This window comes from Mastigoproctus giganteus, chromosome 6 (genome assembly GCF_048544385.1).
Source record: "Mastigoproctus giganteus isolate SK-2022 chromosome 6, ASM4854438v1, whole genome shotgun sequence".
Taxonomy (NCBI): Eukaryota; Metazoa; Arthropoda; class Arachnida; order Uropygi; family Thelyphonidae; genus Mastigoproctus; species Mastigoproctus giganteus.
This window is the reverse complement of record NC_143580.1, coordinates 239,057,053-239,074,515: the sequence shown is the minus strand read 5'-3', so window position 1 is coordinate 239,074,515 and position 17,463 is coordinate 239,057,053. Positions and strand designations below refer to the sequence as shown.

At 38.7% G+C, this 17,463-nt stretch overlaps 1 protein-coding gene across 1 annotated transcript in view; it reads right to left on the bottom strand.

Annotated features, from left to right (window-relative positions):
- The window catches only part of cin (Molybdenum cofactor synthesis protein cinnamon), a 321,839-nt gene that overhangs the window by 181,643 nt on the left and 122,733 nt on the right, over positions 1-17,463 (bottom strand). The gene's annotated exons all lie outside the window — the stretch shown is intronic.

Here is a 17,463-nt window from a genome sequence, read left to right as displayed (position 1 = left end):
GTTGGATTTCCATTCTAAGTAAAATTCCATTAAAAGAACTTGTAATATAGCTTAATATATTTATTCACCAGTACAGATGCATGCACATTCAACAGATTTCAATAACCTGAACATTTGAAATTTAAAACTGTCATTTCCTCCACTAGTAAATGCACGGAATTACACTAACGATCACTAAACCCAGAATAATCAGGTAACAAAGAAAGTTAGGCAGACGAAGGCAGATTACGAGAAATCTTTGGCAAAAGATGCTAAGAAAAACAGCAAGGATTTCTTTACTTATATAAACTCTAAGGAAAGGAATGAATCTGATTGGTCCACTTGATATCGATGGCTCGACTGTTGATGATCCTGCTCAGATAGCAAACAAACTGAATGAGTATTTTGCATCTACATTCACACATGAGGAGTTATTAAGGTTTGAAAATAGCAGCAGGTTATCAAATTGTAGCAGGGTGCTTAATGATTTTGCAATAATTCAGAGCAAAGTGGAGGAGAAATTGTTGAAGTTAAACATAAGAAAGGCACCTGGGGTGGATGGGATCTATCCAGTTATATTAAAGGAGGTGGCAAAGCAACTAAACAAACCCTTAGCCATAATTATGAGAGCATCCTTGGACTCAGGGGAGGATCCCACAGACTGGAGATGTGCAAATGTATCCCCAATTCACAAAGTGGAATCGAAGGGTGACACGAGTAATTACAGACCAGTTAGTTTAACTTCTGTTTCGGATAAAATAATGGAGTCACTGGTTAAAGATGCATTGCAGGATCATCTAGACAAGACTGCAGCAATAATTCAGACACAGCATGGGTTTGTTAAGGGAAAGTCTTGTCTGACAAATTTGATAGGATATTATGATGTGGTTACAAAGGAACTGGATGCAAAAAATAATTTTGATATCATATATTTGGATTTCAGGAAACCTTTTGACACTGTTGCGCATGGAAGACTATTGTACAAATTGGAGCAGAATGGTATTAAGGGTAAGTTGCTACAATGGATAAAAGGATGGTTGAGTGGGAGAAGACAGAGGGTGGTAATTAATGGTTGCTGCTCTTCGTAGACTAATGTTATTAGTGAAGTTCCACAGGGTTCGGTGTTGGGCCCTCTGTTGTTTTGTATATTTATCAACGATATAGATGAAGGTACATCAGGCTTAGTGTCTAAGTTTGCAGATGATACAAAGGTTGGCAGGGTTTTTAATGAAAGTAATGGCAGTGTGCTACTGCAACAGGCTCTAGATAATTTGGGAAGATGGGCTAAAAAGTGGCAACTGAAGTTTAACCTTGACAAATGCAAAGTACTGCATATGGGTAGAAGTAACCTGTGTAAGAAATGTACCAACTGTGTGGTACTACACTTAAGATGGTAGAAAATGAAAAAGGCCTGGGAGTAATTGTGCAGTCAGATATGAAGTTTTCTGAGCAATACAGACAGGCTGCCAGCGCAGGTCATGGGGTTTTGTCAATGATATATAGGAATTTTGCTAGCAGGGAAAAGGAGGTGATTGTCCCTCTGTATAAGGCAATGGTCAGGCCACGCCTTGAGTACTGCGTACAGGTCTGGAGGCCTCATTTTAGGAAAGATGTAGATTTGCTTGAGCATGTATAGAGAAGGGCAACAAGAGGGGAATGCAGGGATCCTCTTACCAAGAGAGGCTTAAGTTCTGCAAATTGCAGGGCTGGAGACTAGCCAGTGATCCGATTGAGGTGTATAAGGCCTTGAATGAGTTGAACACGCTGAATTCTGATGGGATCGTTCCACTTGTTCAGATTACGAACCTAAGGGGGCATAAATTCAAATTAAGAAAAGACAGATGTAGAATAGATGTGTGGAAATTTGCCTTTAGCCAGCGGGTGGTTAATTGCTGGAACAAACTTCCATCTGTCATTGTGGAAGTTGATAGGTTAAATAAATTTAAGGAGGAAATGGACAGGCATTTGGAGGGAATGGTGGGATTTTTTTTTTTTTTTTTTTTTTCTTCTTTTGGCTGATGCTGCATAACCTTATACACCTGCTTTCTTGCATCACATGCCACTACTACTACTAACCCCAGAGTAACTTATCAACCAATCAAGGTAATGAAAAATGAAAAGATCTGGGGATAATTGCACAGTCAGACATGCAATTCTCTGGGCAGTGCAGAAATTCTGGTAGAACAGCTCATGGGGTTTCATCAATAATATACAGACACTTTACTAGCAGGGAATAAGAAAGTGTTTATTTCTTTGTATAAGGCTATGGTTAGGTTGCAACTTGGATCTGGAGGCTTCACTTTAAGAAGGAAGTGGATCTACTAGAACACAGGTGCCGAGAAGGGCAATGATGCTGGTGAAAGGAACAACAGTGAGCAGAAGGGAACAAAATGAGTAGCAGTCTGGAAAGCAAGGTACTGGAGATTTCAAGAACTGCTGGTAGTCATCATGGAACAAGTAAATGCATGGCAGATGGGTGGTGCTAATATAACTAAGAGTAAGAACGGGTGCATATATACAAAGGGTACTAGGAAAGTTTTGCAATGCAGCTTTGTTTATTTAATTTTTTCAAAGTAATTTCCTCTACATTCAATACACCTCTCCATCCTCCGAAACCAATCTTTAAACCAGTTCTGCCAAGTTTCAATAGGGAGTAAAGCAAACTCGTTGTCCCAAGCCCGTAGAAGGTCCTCATCACTGGAAAACCGCCTCCCTTTTAGCTTCATTTTCACATGCGGGAACAGTGCAAAGTCGCAGGGAGCAAGGTCTGGACTGTAGGGAGGGTGCTCGAGAAGTTTCAGTCCTGTCGTGGTCAAATATTCGGTGCAGGCTTTGGCGCGGTGAGCTGGAGCATTATCGTGATGGAGGTACCAGGTGTCCATTCTTGACTTTGGCCGCAGGTTCTTCATAGATCCAATGACTTTAGGCAGGCATTGTTCAGTATACCACTTAGCTGTGACTGTCTTCTGCGTGTCCAAAACGACACGTTCCACAATTCCACTCGATTTGAAAAATACAGCTATCATTTTCTTCTTTACAGATAGGGATTTTCTGATAATTACGGGTGTGTCATCATCATCAAAGACCCAAACTTTGTTTTGAGCCTTGGTCGGCAGATAGTAATAGTACAGCCAAGTCTCGTCACCTGTCACGATGTTGTTCACATACCGAGGTTGTCCCTTATCAAACTTTTTTAACATCTCCCGGCACCAAGTCACACGTCGTGTCATCTGCTCTTCAGTCAGTTGATGCGGCACCCAGAGAGAACAAAGTTTCTTCACGTGCAAGTGATCTTGCAGAATCGAACGAATTGCTGGTGCATTTAGGTCCAAAGTATCCTCTATTTGTTGGTAGGTCACTCGCCTGTTTTCGTCAAGCATTTTCCTCACAGCAGTAACGTCTTCCTCCGTAACTGACGTTCATGGCCTTCCCGGCCTCTCAGAATCCTCCAGAGTGAAATTTCCCCTTTGGAATTCTCTATACCACCTGAATATCGTTGTACGATGTGGACAATCATCATCTAGTGCAAGAGTCATTTCTTCTAAGCACTGGTCTATGGTTAAACCACACACGAAATTATACCGCAAAACTGTCCTTATCTCATTTCGTGACCACGATGCCATCACAAGCACTTTACACTCTCACTACTAATGAATAACTGAGCCCATTGACTTGGGCGCGGCGGCTACTATGCACGTATGAACATGTCTCAACATGCAGCAACAAGCAGCTTCCTGTGATTCATTGTTGCGTCATATTGCAAAACTTTCCTAGTACCCTTTGTACTTGCATGTCCACAAAAATGTGCACCAAATATGAATGTACACCAAATGAATTGTATGAATTTGAAGTGCTGCTCAAGACACCAAAGGTGAATATTGTTGGGATATCAAAGGCATGGTGTCATACAGTTAAAGGAATGCAGAATTGGAATTTGAGGAGTACGAGGTGTAAAGAAAATACAGGATAGGGAGGCAGGGTTATGCTGTTAGTTAAGAAACACATAAAATATAAGGCAGTGCATCCAGTTGACATGGATGGACAGCACAATGTTGAGTTAGTTTGGTATAAGCAATGGGAAAGAAAAAATGAGAGTAGGAGTGTTATAAGCCTTCTGACTGATGAGCACAATGAACAACTGTACAGAGAAATAGAGTGGGCCAGTAAATCAGAATGTCTTATAATGGAGATTTTAACTTCCCAGCTATTGACTGGAACTTGTGGTTTGGTCACTCACACTAGCAAGACTTTTGTGGATTTAGTGAATAATTGTTTCCTGCAGCAGCACGTTCAAAAAGCAACCAGCGGGAGTTATACTCTTGATCTGATAACCTGCAGCAAATATTCTGCATTAAGAATCTTCAGATAAAGGAACCACTTGGTGGCAGTGATCACAGTGTACTGATGTGGAATTTACGTAACCCTAGAACTCCCAAGGGGGGGGGAATGCCAAAATTTCCTGCAATTTTTAATTCTTTCTGTATCTCCTAAAGTTTTCATTGAAAAATATCTAAAGTAAGTGTAATTGTCATTTAAGGTATGTATTTCATTGTACTATAACTGTGCTTAAAATAATCTTACTTTTTTTCAGAAAAACAGGTACATATTTTAGCATGGGCAATTTTTGCTCCCCTTGGAATTAGATGTTACCAATTTTTATTTGACATGGGTACTGCTACTTACACACACAAATTAAATTATATTAAACATAATCAAGAATAAGCAATGATAAAAACCTCATTTATACAAGAAGTAATTTACAGAAACTGTATTTTGAAACATATCTACACATTTATCTCTCAGTTGAGCAATTTATTACTGTGCCCTTCGGATCACTAGTGAAAAGGGAGTGCAAGAGATAGGATACTTTTAACTTTCCAGATCACTATCATAAAAGTCACTTTGTTGAAGAGATTCTTCAACAAAGTGACTGTTACGATAGTGATCTGGAAGATGTTTCTGAAAGTGAAAATGAAATCAACATGGTAGAGTGAGACAGAATCACAAGAATCATCTGATGACAAAGATTGTTTATCAAATCAACATGAAAGTGTTTTGACTGCAAAAGGCGGACGTCAATATAGCACAGTTGTACCAAGAGCAAATCATACATTTACAGATCCACAAAATATAGTTCGATTTAGAGAAGGTTTGACAAATGAAGGTAAAACGAACAATGTGTTAGATGCCATCAAAAAGTTCTTGCGACAGAAATTATAGATACAATTGTTTGGTTTACTAATGATGAAGCAGAGAGAAAAGGTGTTGAGAAAATTATTGCTACTGAGTAGGCATTCTGATAGTAATGGAAGCCAATCATCATACAAAATTATCATTTCATAATTTATGGTCAAGTGCTTTTGGATGAAATATCTATATTGGTGCAATGAGCAAAAATATATTCATTGAAATATTGAAAGCTATCAGATTTGATGACAAGAATACTAGAAGTGAAACATGAAAACACGATAAGCTTGCTCCATTCCGTGACATTTTCAAACATATGAATAGCTTATTTACAAAAAAAAAAAACCTGGTTTCCACACAACATCTGATGAAATGCTGTCACTATACAGAGATGCCCTTCAATATTTTTTTAAAAGAAAAACCTGGTAAATATGGAATGCTCATATGCATGCTTACAGATGCAAAAACTCTATGTTTTGAAAATGGAAATGTGTACAGGAAAAGATGAGCGAAGCATGAAAAGCATGGTCCAAAATAGGTTGTGAAATGCCTTGTAGAGTGTATCAAGGAAAGTGGCCAAAATGTAACATTAGGTCGTTATTACACATCTATTGATTTAGCCGAAGAGTTATACCAAAATGATGGACTAACCATTGTTGGAACAATGGAACAAAATTGAAAAAATATACCAGGAGAATTGAAAAATACACAAGGCCGTGAACTGTATTGTTCAAAGTTTGCATTTACTCTGCCAAATTCTGGAAACCGCCTATTACTCTTGTTTCGTATATTACCGGAAAAAATCCTACAAAAAATTTGATTATGCTATCAACTCAATATGCAGATGACACTGAAATGAAGTAATTATGATCAATCTCTATTATAATGAAACTAAAGGGGGGGGGGGGGGGTGGATATGACTGATCAAATGGTGCGACAGTTTTCGGTAAAAAGAAAAACAAGATGATGGCCACTGTCACTATTTTTCTCCTTAGTTGATATAGCTGCATTGAATGCCTACACAATTTTTATCCTAAATATTCTGAAATGGAATTAAAAAAAACACAACATACAAAGACTCATTCTGCTGGAATTAGGCCAAGAACTAATTAGACACTAGTGGAAGTAAAAGCACAAAATACAAGTAGTCTTCCAAAGTCGGCAACAGCAGCAATGGAAAATATTCTCGGAGTAAAGTTAAAAAATAAGTTTTCAACAGACCCTGGATTTGAAAACCTTGTTCTGAGGAAGAGATGCTAAATTTCCTTGAAGACAGTTGCAAACATGCAAGAAAGACAGACTAATGAAAAACAAGATTCAATGATCAAATTAGGGTAAAATTGTTTGTAAAAATCACACTGAAACTAACATTTTGTGCAATAATTGTTATGATCAGTTCTCAGATGACTAAAATAGTTTATTTCTACAAAACCTGCATTTTAATGTAGCAAATAATTAATGATAAAGATAATTATTTTGTATTTATTATTTTTTATTATTTTGTATTTATATAAGATAATTATTATTTTATATAAAAATTATTTTTTTCAAATAAATTATTTAAAAAAAAACATTTTTCAACAATACAGTGCAAACACATGTGCAGGCAAAAAGTCCCCCACCTTGGGAATAGATGCCATCATTAAGTACAGGGAATGATTTTTGCTTTTCTAAAGGTGACTACAGTGGTCTCAGATAGTTTATAAATTCTATATGGTGGGACCAACTGATGATGTTACTAACAGCAAATTCTAAAGGCAAAGAATTCAAGGAAGTATTCTTGGAATCTACTAGACTTACCATACCAATTAAGAAATACTGTTCAAGATTTAGCCTAAATGGATGTCAGATGAACTAATGAGACAAGTGGCAGAGAAGAAAAATGCATGGGCTGCATATAAATTAATGGGTGACATGGAAGCTTATGATAGATATAAGCTGGTCTGTAACCAAGTCACAAAGGAGATTAGGCAGGAAAAGGCAGATTACCAGAAATGGCTGGCAAAGGATGCAAAGAAAAACAGCAAAGACTTCTTTACTTCAGTAAACTCTAAAAGGAAGGGGAAGAATCATATTGGTTCACTTGATATTGATAGTTAAACTGTTGATCCTGCTCAGATATTTGACAAACTGAATAAGTATTCTGCATCCACATTCACACATCAGGAATTACGTAGGGACATGGAGGCTACAAACTTATCAAACACTAACAGTAGCTGCTGGCAGAAGTAAAAGTCATTCTTGCACTACTTCTATTGGAAAGAGCAGCAGCCTGGAAAACAAGGTGCAGGGATTTCAAAGACTACTGGGAGTCATCGCGGAACAAGTAAATACATGGGCTGTGTTAGGGTAGCTAAGAAAAGGAACAAGTGCATGTATACTTGTGTGAACACCAATGCTAGGAGTTTTGGTAAATAAATTTAATAAATTTGAGGGGTTGGTCAAAACATCAAAGGCAGATATTGTTGGGATATCAGAGAGGAGGTGTCACACAGATATAAGGAATGCAGAAATGGAATTTGGGGAGTACAATGTGTACAGGAAGGATACACAGGATAAGAAGGGAGGAGGGTTATGCTATTAGTTAAGAAACACATAAAATCTAAGGAAGTACAGCCAGTTGAGATGGGTGGACAGTGCAATGTCAAGTCAATATGGTGTGGCATATGCACTCAGAGAGCAAAATTGAGAGTAGAAGTGTGTTATAGGCCTAATGGCTCTGATGTGTATAATGAACAACCGTACAGAGAAATAAAGTGAGCCAGTGAATAAGATTGTCTTATAATAGGGTATTTTAATTTCCCATATATTGACTGAAATTTGTGGGTTGTTCACTCATACACTTACAAGGCTTTTGTGATTTATTGGATGATTGTTTTCTACAGCAGCATGTTCAGGAGGCAACTAATAGCAGAAATACTCTTGATCTGATTATCAGCAGTGATTTTTCATGCATTAAGAATCTCCAGATAAAGGAACCAGTAGGTGGCAGTGATCACAGTGTGCTGAAGTGGGATTTACTCAAAGAGGTAACTACCATCAGAGGTAAAGGGAAGGATTTTTGCTTTCGTAAAAGCGACTACGATGGTAGTAGTAGTAGTAGGTGATGCAAGAGAGCAAATGTATGAGCTTATGCAGCATCAGCCAAAAAAAAAAAAAAATCACACCATTCCCTCCAAATGCCTGTTCAGTTCCTTCTTTAATTTATTCAACCTATCAACTTCCACAACGACAGATGGAAATTTGTTCCAGCAATTAACCACCCACTGGCTAAAGGCAAATTTCCGCACATCTATTCTACATCTCTCTTTTCTTAATTTGAATTTATGCCCCCTTAGGTTCGTAATCTGAACAAGTGGAAGGTTCCCATCAGAATGATTTTGTAATAACTGAGAGCAAAGTGGAAGAGAAACTGTCTGAGACAGTATTTAAATTCTATACAGTGGGACCAACTGATAATGTGACCAACAGCAAATTCAAAATGGGAAGCATTCAAATAACTTATCTTGGAAGCTACTCTGCTTTACATACCAACTAACGCATTGTTGTTGCAAAGCGTTAGTTGTTGCAATGCGTTAGATAACAACAGCGAATATCATCTTTTAAGGGCACAAAAGGTGATATAGTTGTACACGTTGGCACTAATAATATTAAGAGTAGGAGACCGGCAGAATTACTTAACAAGTACAGGTCACTGTTGAACAAAAGCCGAGAATTAGGGTTGAATTTCAAAGTGTCTGCAATTCTGCCCAGACACGATAGGAGGGAGTATATGATGAGAGCCTTGTCGATCAATTCGGCCCTGGAAAGACTGTGCAAGGCTCAAGGGGTAGAATTTTTTTCAGCCTGGACTGTACTTGTTAACAGGAGAGATTGCTTTTACAGGGATGGGATACACTTAAATAGAAAGGGTGCAAGAATATTTGCTGAGGCTATCGAGGCAGTGTTAGGTGGGTCGGAAAACTGCTAGCTTGGGGGGAGACAAAGACCAATAGATTGACAGTAGCCACTGGCAGAGGTGAAAGAGATTCTTGCACTGCTTCTATTAGAATGAGCAGAAGCCTGAAAAACAAGATGCATGGTATTTCAGAGACTGCTGGGAGCCATTGCGGTACAAGTAAACACATGGGTTGTGTTAGGGTAGCTAAGAATAGAAACAGGTGCAGGTATACTTGCGTGTACACCAATGCTAGGAGTTTAGTAAATAAATTTGATGAATTTGAGGTATTGCTCAAAACATCAAAGGCAGATATTGTTGGGATATCAGAGACGTGGTGTCACACAGATATAAGGGATGCAGAAATGCAATTTGGGGAGTACAACGTCTACAGAAAGGATAGACAGGATAGGAAGGGGGGGAGGGGTTATGCTATTAGTTAAGAAACACATAAAAACCAAGGAAGTGAAACCAGTCGACATCGCTGGACAGTGCAGTGTTGAGTCAGTTTGGTGTGACATAAGCATTGGGAGATCAAAATTGTGAGTAGGAGTGTGCTATAGGCCTAATGACTCTGATGAGTATAATAAGGAACTGTACAGGGAAATAGAGTGGGCCAGTAAATCAGAGAGTTTTATAATGGGAGATTTTAATTTCCCAGATATTGACTGGAATTTGGGGGCTGGTTACTCACACACTAGCAGGGCTTTTGTGGATTTATTGGATGATTGTTTTCTACATCAGCATGTTCGGGAGGCAACTAGAGGGAGTAATACTCTTGATTTGATTATCAGCAGTGATTCTTCATGCATTAAGAATCTGCAGATAAATGAACCACTAGGTGGCAGTGATCACAGTGTGCTGAAGTGGGATTTACTGAAAGAGGTAACTACCATTAGGGGTAAAGGGAAGGGTTATTGCTTCCGTAAAGGCGACTACGATGGACTGAGACAGTATTTAAATTCTATACAGTGGGACCAACTGATGATGTTACCAACAGCAAATTCAAAATGGGAAGCATTCAAAGAACTTATCTTGGAAGCTACTAGGCTTTACATACCAACTAAGAAATATTGTTCAAGGTTTAGGCCAAAATGGATGTCAGATGAACTAATGAGGCATATGGCAGAGAAGAAAAATGCATGGGATACTTACAAATTAACACATGACACAGAAGCCTATGATAGATACAAGTTGATATGCAACCAAGTTACAAAGGAGGTTAGGCAGGCGAAGGCAGATTACGAGAAATCCTTGGCAAGGGATGCAAAGAAAAACAGCAAAGAGTTCTTTACTTATGTAAACTCTAGAAGGAAGGGGATGAATCAGATTGGTCCACTTGATATTGATGGGTCAACTGTTGATGATCCTGCTCAGGTAGCTAACAAACTAAATGAATATTTTGCATCGACATTCACACATGAGGGCACCCGGGGTGGATGGGATCTATCCAGTTATATTAAAGGAGGCAGCAAAGGAAGTAAGCAAACCCTTAGCCATAATTATGAGAGCTTCCTTGGACTCAGGGGAGGTACCCATAGACTGGAAATGTGCAAATGTGACCCCAATTCACAAAGGAGGATCAAAGGCTGACACAAGTAATTATAGACCTGTGAGCTTAACTTCTGTTCCAGGAAAATTAATGGAGGCACTGGTTAAAGAAGCACTGCAGGATCATTTAGACAAGACTTCAGTTATAGCTCAGACACAGCATGGTTTTGTTAAGGGGAAGTCTTGCCTGACCAACTTGATTGGATACTTTGATGCAGTCACAAAAGAACTGGATGCAGGGAATAACTTTGATATTATATACTTGGATCTTAGAAAGGCTTTTGATACTGTTGCACATGGAAGACTGCTACACAAATTGGAGCAGTGTGACATTGGAGGCAAATTGCTGCTATGGATAAAGGGGTGGTTGAGGGGGAGAAGACAGAGAGTGGTAATCAATGGACACTGCTCATCGTGGACTAATGTTATTAGTGGAGTCCCTCAGGGCTCAGTGTTGGGTCCATTATTGTTTTCTGTATTTATAAATGATATTGATGATGGTATATCAAGCTTAATGTCCAAGTTTGCAGATGATACAAAGGTTGGCAGGGTTGTCAAGGACACTACTGACACTATGCTGCTGCAACAGGATCTGGAAAGGTTGAGCAGATGGGCTGAGAGGTGGCAAATGAAGTTTAACATTGACAAATGTAAAGTACTACACATGGGAAAAAGCAACCCTAGAGCAACGTATCAACTCTGTGGTACTACACTGACAGTGGTAGAGAATGAAAGGGACTTGGGGGTGATTGTGCAGGCAGATATGAAGTTCTCTGAGCAGTGTAGACGGGCTGAAAGAGTAGCTCATGGAGTATTGTCAATGATATACAGGAATTTTTCCAGCAGGGATAAGGAGGTGATTATTCCATTGTATAAGGCAATGGTCAGGCCACACCTAGAGTACTGTATACAGGTCTGGAGGCCTCATTTCAAGAAGGATGTAGAGCTGCTGGAACGAGTACAGAGAAGGGCAACAAGATTAGTGAATGGAACAAAGGGGTGCTCTTACGAAGAAAGACTTAAGTTTTGCAAATTACAGTGTCTGGAGACTAGGCACCAGCGAGGTGATCTGATAGAGGTGTATAAAGCCTTGAATGGTTTAAGCATGCTCAATGCTGATGGGATTCTTCCTCTAGCTCAGAAAAATCACCTGAGAGGGCATAAATTCAAATTGAGGAAAGACAGATGTAGGATAGACGTGCGGAAATTTGCCTTTAGCCAGCGGGTGGTTGGTTGGTGGAACAGACTTCCATCCCTTGTGGTGGAGGTTGATAGCCTAAATAAGTTTAAGGCTCAGCTGGACAGGTATTTTGAACGAACAGAGGGGTGAAGTGGAAGTGGGTTTCTTTTTTTTGGCTGATGCTGCATAAGCTTGCTTTCTTGCATCAAATGCCTCTACTAATGCTAATGCTAACGTGCCTGCGCAGCCAGGTGCGCAGGAGTAGCAGTGCTTAGCACATGCTTCTTGATTAGACTGGGGTTCGAGCCCGTGCCCACCAAATACGGACGATGTGGAATATTGCTCCGGGGATATGACCACCACATATCCCCGGAGCAATATGGCCTTAGTTGCTAATGCTCCTAAATAACAAAACAAACAACATACCAACTAAGAAATATTGTTCAAGGTTTAGGCCTAGATGGATGTCAGATGAAATAATGAGACATATGGCAGAGAAGAAAAATGCATGGCATACATATAAATTAATAGGTTATATGGAAGCCTATGATCAATATAAGCCGGTCTGTAACCAAGTCACAAAGGAGATTAGGCAGGCAAAGGCAGATTATGAGAAATCCTTGGCAAAGGATGCAAAGAAAAACAGAAAAGAGTTCTTTACCTATGTAAACTCTAGAAGGAAACAGTTGAATCAGATTGGTCCACTGGATATTGATGGTTCAACAGTTGAGGATCCTGTTCAGGTGGCTAACAAACTAAACAAGTATTTTGCATCTACATTCACACATCAGGAGTTATTCAAGAAGGGGAATGCCAGAGGTGAAGTAAGCTAGATGATTTTGTAATAACTGAGAGGTGAGTGGAGGAGAAATTGTTGAGGATAAACATAAAAAAGGCACCCGGGGTGGATGGGATCTATCCAGTTATATTAAAGGAGGCAGCAAAATAAGTAAGCAAACCCTTAGCCATAATTATGAGAGCTTCTTTGGACTCTGGGAAGGTACCCATAGACTGGAGATGTGCACATGTGTCCCCAATTCACAAAGGAGAATCAAAGGCTGACACAAGTAATTATAGACCTGTGAGTTTAAATTCTGTTCCAGGAAAATTAATGAAGACACTGCTTAAAGAAGCACTCCAGGATCATGTAGACAAGACTTCAGTTATAGCTCCGACACAGCATGGTTTTTTTAAGGGAAAGACTTGCCTGACCAATTTGATTGCATACTATGATGCAGTCACAAAAGAAGTGGATGCAGAGAATAACTTTTATATTATATATTTGGATCTTAGAAAGGCTTTTCATACTGTTGCACATTGAAGACTGCTGCACAAATTGGAGCAGTGTGGCACTGGAGGCAAATTGCTGCTATGGATAAAGGGAGGGTTGAGGGGGAGAAGACAGAAAGTGATAATCAATGGACACTACTCATCGTGGACTAATGTTATTAGTGGAGTCCCTAAGGGTTCAGTGTTGGATCCATTATCGTTTTCTGTATTTATAAATGATACTGATGATGGTATATCAAGCTTAATGTTCAAGTTTGCAGACGATACAAAGGTTGGCAGAGTTGTTAAGGACACAACTGACATTAGGCTGCTGCAACAGGATCTGGAATGGTTGAGCAGATGGGCTGAGAGGTGGCAAATGAAGTTTAACATTGACAAATGTAAAGTACTGCATATGGGAAACAGTAACCCCAAAGCAACGTATCAACTCTGTGTACACTGACAGTGGTAGAGAATGAAAAGGAACTGGGGGTAATTTTGCAGGCAGATATGAAGTTCTCTGAGCAGTGCAGAAGGGCTGCAAGAGTAGCTCATGGTGTCTTGTAAATGATATACAGGAATTTTTATAGGAGGAATAAAGAGGTGATTATACCCTTGTACTACATATAAGGCAATGGTCAGGCCACACCTTGAGTTCTGTATTCAGATCTGGAGGCCTAATCTCAAAAAGGATGTAGAACTGCTGGAACGAGTACAGAGAAAGGCAATAAGATTAGCGAATGGAACAAAGGGTTGTTCTTACAAAGAAAGGCTTAAATTTTGCAAATTACAGTGTCTGGAGGCACTGGCGAGGTGATCTGATAGAGGTGTATAAAGCCTAGAATGGTTTGAGTATGCTCAATGCTGATGGGACTTTTCCTCTTGCTCAGAATAATCATCTGAGAGGGAATAAATTCAAATTTAGGAAAGACAGATGTAGGATAGATGTGGAAATTTGCCTTTAGCCAGCGGGTAGTTGGTTGGTGGAACAGACTTCCATTCCTTGTTGTGGAAGTTGATAGTCTAAATAAATTTAAGACTCAGCTGGACAGGTATTTCGATCGAACGGAGGGGTGAAATGGGAGTGTTTTTTTTTTTTTTTTTTTTGGCTGATGCTGCATAAGCTTGCTTTCTTGCATCATATGCCTCTACTAATGCTAATTATTTTATTATTATTATTTTTATTATTAGTCATATGGTGCAAGGAAGCCTGAGGCTTTTGCTGCACCAGCCAAAAACAAATTTTCTAAATTACCCTGTCTGTGTGTGTGTGTTTCTGTGCTTGAGTTGAGTGAGATTGAGAGAAATAGAAGGAAATCACCAAGAGAAGAATGATGATATACAGCTCAGGCCCCTGAGAGTGCCAAGCCCATACTTAACAGATGTGAGCCACAGGGGTCAATTTGATTCAGAAATGAAGATGATTAATTAAGAAGTACGAAGCACCACAAAATTTGTCATCTATTGTACAGAATTAGGTCTCGCTGCTTCAACAGTGAATAATATTTTAAGGGACAGTGCATGTATAAAAGAACCTGTTAAAGGATCAACACAGTGATCACAAAATAATGTTCAGGTGCTATTCAAAGATGGAAAAGCTATTAATAATAGGGATAGAAAATCTGATTCAGAAAGCAAGTGCCCCTGAGTCCAATGGCCATTCAAGTGAAGTTGCCAGTGCCGATTCTGCAGCTGCAGAGAAATTTTATGATGTGTTGAAAAAAAAAACCCTCCTAAATCTCCACAGCCCTCAACTTCTGCAGTGGTGTGCCTATCAGCTGAAGTTTAATTCTGGCAATGATGCTCAAAAGGTAAAACTTGATGACCTTATGCCTGTCTCCTCTCTCTTTTTGTAATTTTATAATTTTGAAATTTTTTAAATTTTGTACACTTGTAATTTTTCCTGCACATGAGATAAAAAAATTGAATAAATAATTCTATTTACATGTTCGCTGAACCATTCTTTTTTGCTTCAATCAAATTCAGCATGCATAGTTGTAAGTGCTGCACATGCATTTAGGGAAATTCCGACTTATGTAGAGTTCTGTGGAATTCAACCCTTATGTAAGTCGATGAATGGCTGTATTTGGATTTGGATTTCAGGAAAGCTTTTAATACATAGGGAAGACTACTGTACAATTTAGAGCAGTATGACATTAAGGGCAAGTTGCTTTAATGGATAAAAGGATAGTTGAGTGGGAGAAGACAGAGAGTGGTAATCAATGGATACTGCTCTTTGTGGACTAATGTTATTAGCATATTCCCCCAGGGTTCATTGTTGGTTTGTTTGTTTGTTTATTATTTGGTTTTTAGGAGCATTAGCAACTAAGGCTATATTGCTCCGGGGATATGAGGTGTCATTCCCTGACCTTTCTGCATCCTCCGTATTTGGTGGTCACGGGCTCTAACCCCTGTCTAATCAAGAAGCGTGTGCTACGCACTGCTGCTCCTGCCCACCTGGCTACAGAGGTGCCTGGTTAATTGTTGGGCCCATGGTTGTTTTCTATATTTATCAACGATATTGATGAAGGTATATCTTAATATCCAAGTTTGTGGATGATACAAAGATTAGCATGGTTCGTAATGACAGTATGCTATTCCAACAAGATCTAGAAGAGTTGGGCAGATGAGCTGGGTGGTGGTAACTGAAGTTTAACATTGACATATGCTATGGGTAGCAATAACTCCTGAGTGACGTACTAACTCTGCAGTACAATGCTCAGGGCAGTGGAGAATGAAAAAGACCTGGGGGTAATTATGAAGTCAGATATGAAATTTTCTGAGCAGTGCAGACAGGCTGCCAGAGCAGCTCATGGGATATTGTCAATGATATATAGCAATTTTGCTAGCAAGTATAAGGAGGTGATTATCCCTTTGTATAAGGCAGTGGTCATGCCATACCTTGAGTATACATTCAAGTCTGGATACCTCATTTTAGGAAGGATTTTGAACTGCTGTAACGAGTAGAGAAAAGAACATTCATATTGGTGATGGGAACAAAGGGGTGCTCTTACCAAAAAAAAGTTCTGCAAATTGCATCATCTGGAAACTAAGCACCTGTGAGTTGATCTGATTAAAGTGTATAAGGCTTTGAATGGTTTGAGCATGCCCAATGCTGAAGGGATTCTTCCTCTTGCTCCAATTATGCACCTGAGCGGTATAAATTCAAATTGAGTAAAGGCAGTTGTAAAACAGATGTGCAGAAATTTTCCTTTTGCTAGCGAGTGGTTGATTGCCAGAACAAATTCCCATTTGTCATTGTGGAAATTGACAGCTTAAATAAATTCAAGGAAAAACTGGACTGGATATGTGAAGGGGTCTTTATTTTTTATTTTTTTTTAGTTTTTTGGCTGATGCTGCATAAGCTTGCTTTCTTGCACCAACAAAATACACCTTTCTTTCAACAAAATAAATATTGGGGCCGGTGTTAATTACTAGTGCCTTACATTTTTCCCATAAATTTCCATTGAGTAAAAAAATATATATATATTTTTATCTTTAGTTGAATCTTTCAGTGGGTTACTGCTAGCATCAGCATGCTCAAGGCTAAAGCCAAATGCTTTCTTCTTTTTCCAAAAAATTTTTAGTATCTTTCCTGCTTTTGGCTACTTTGAAACATCCAAGTCAGTTTCTGTGCTAGGTTATGTTTTTAACTTTTTTTTATATATATATATATATATATATATATATATATATATATACTTGTATTTTATCTATTTTAAATTTACTACTCTTTTTCCATAAAATACATTCTACTGGTCCCATATCCAGTTAATTTTTCATTAGAGGGCACTGTATGAGAGCAATCTTTGGAAAATTTCTGTCTAGGATTCTTTTTGACTTTTAGCTTATACTGGGTATGTAAGTGCTCCTTTAATGGCTTGCATAGCATTGGACCAGAGCCTTTCAACACACCTTTGGCAGGTTTAGAGGCTATTGAAGTGTTAAGGTGCTTGGCCATTTCAGATGTCAGTGCTTTTGGTTCCTGGTTAAATGAGGCTGTGGCAGATGAAATTCTTCTTTTTGCTATTCTATTTTAATTCTATCACTTAATCTTTGTCATTTCATTTACAAATTCAAAAAATGGAAAAGACAAACAGCAAAGGAGACTATTTCTATGTAAATTCCTTGAGTAATGCACTTTCTTTCCATCTTTCCCATATCCTAGTATCAAGCACAAGATCAACAGAATAACTAAATATCCTGCTTAGTTTAAATGGAGAATAACCTTTTGTTAAATGCAAAATTAGTGTCATGGAATTTCTTACATGCCTGTTTTAGCTCATTTTGAAAACTACATCCATATTTAAATATAAATAATAGCTTAAGTTTGTTTTGAGTGTATTTATACTTTTTTGAG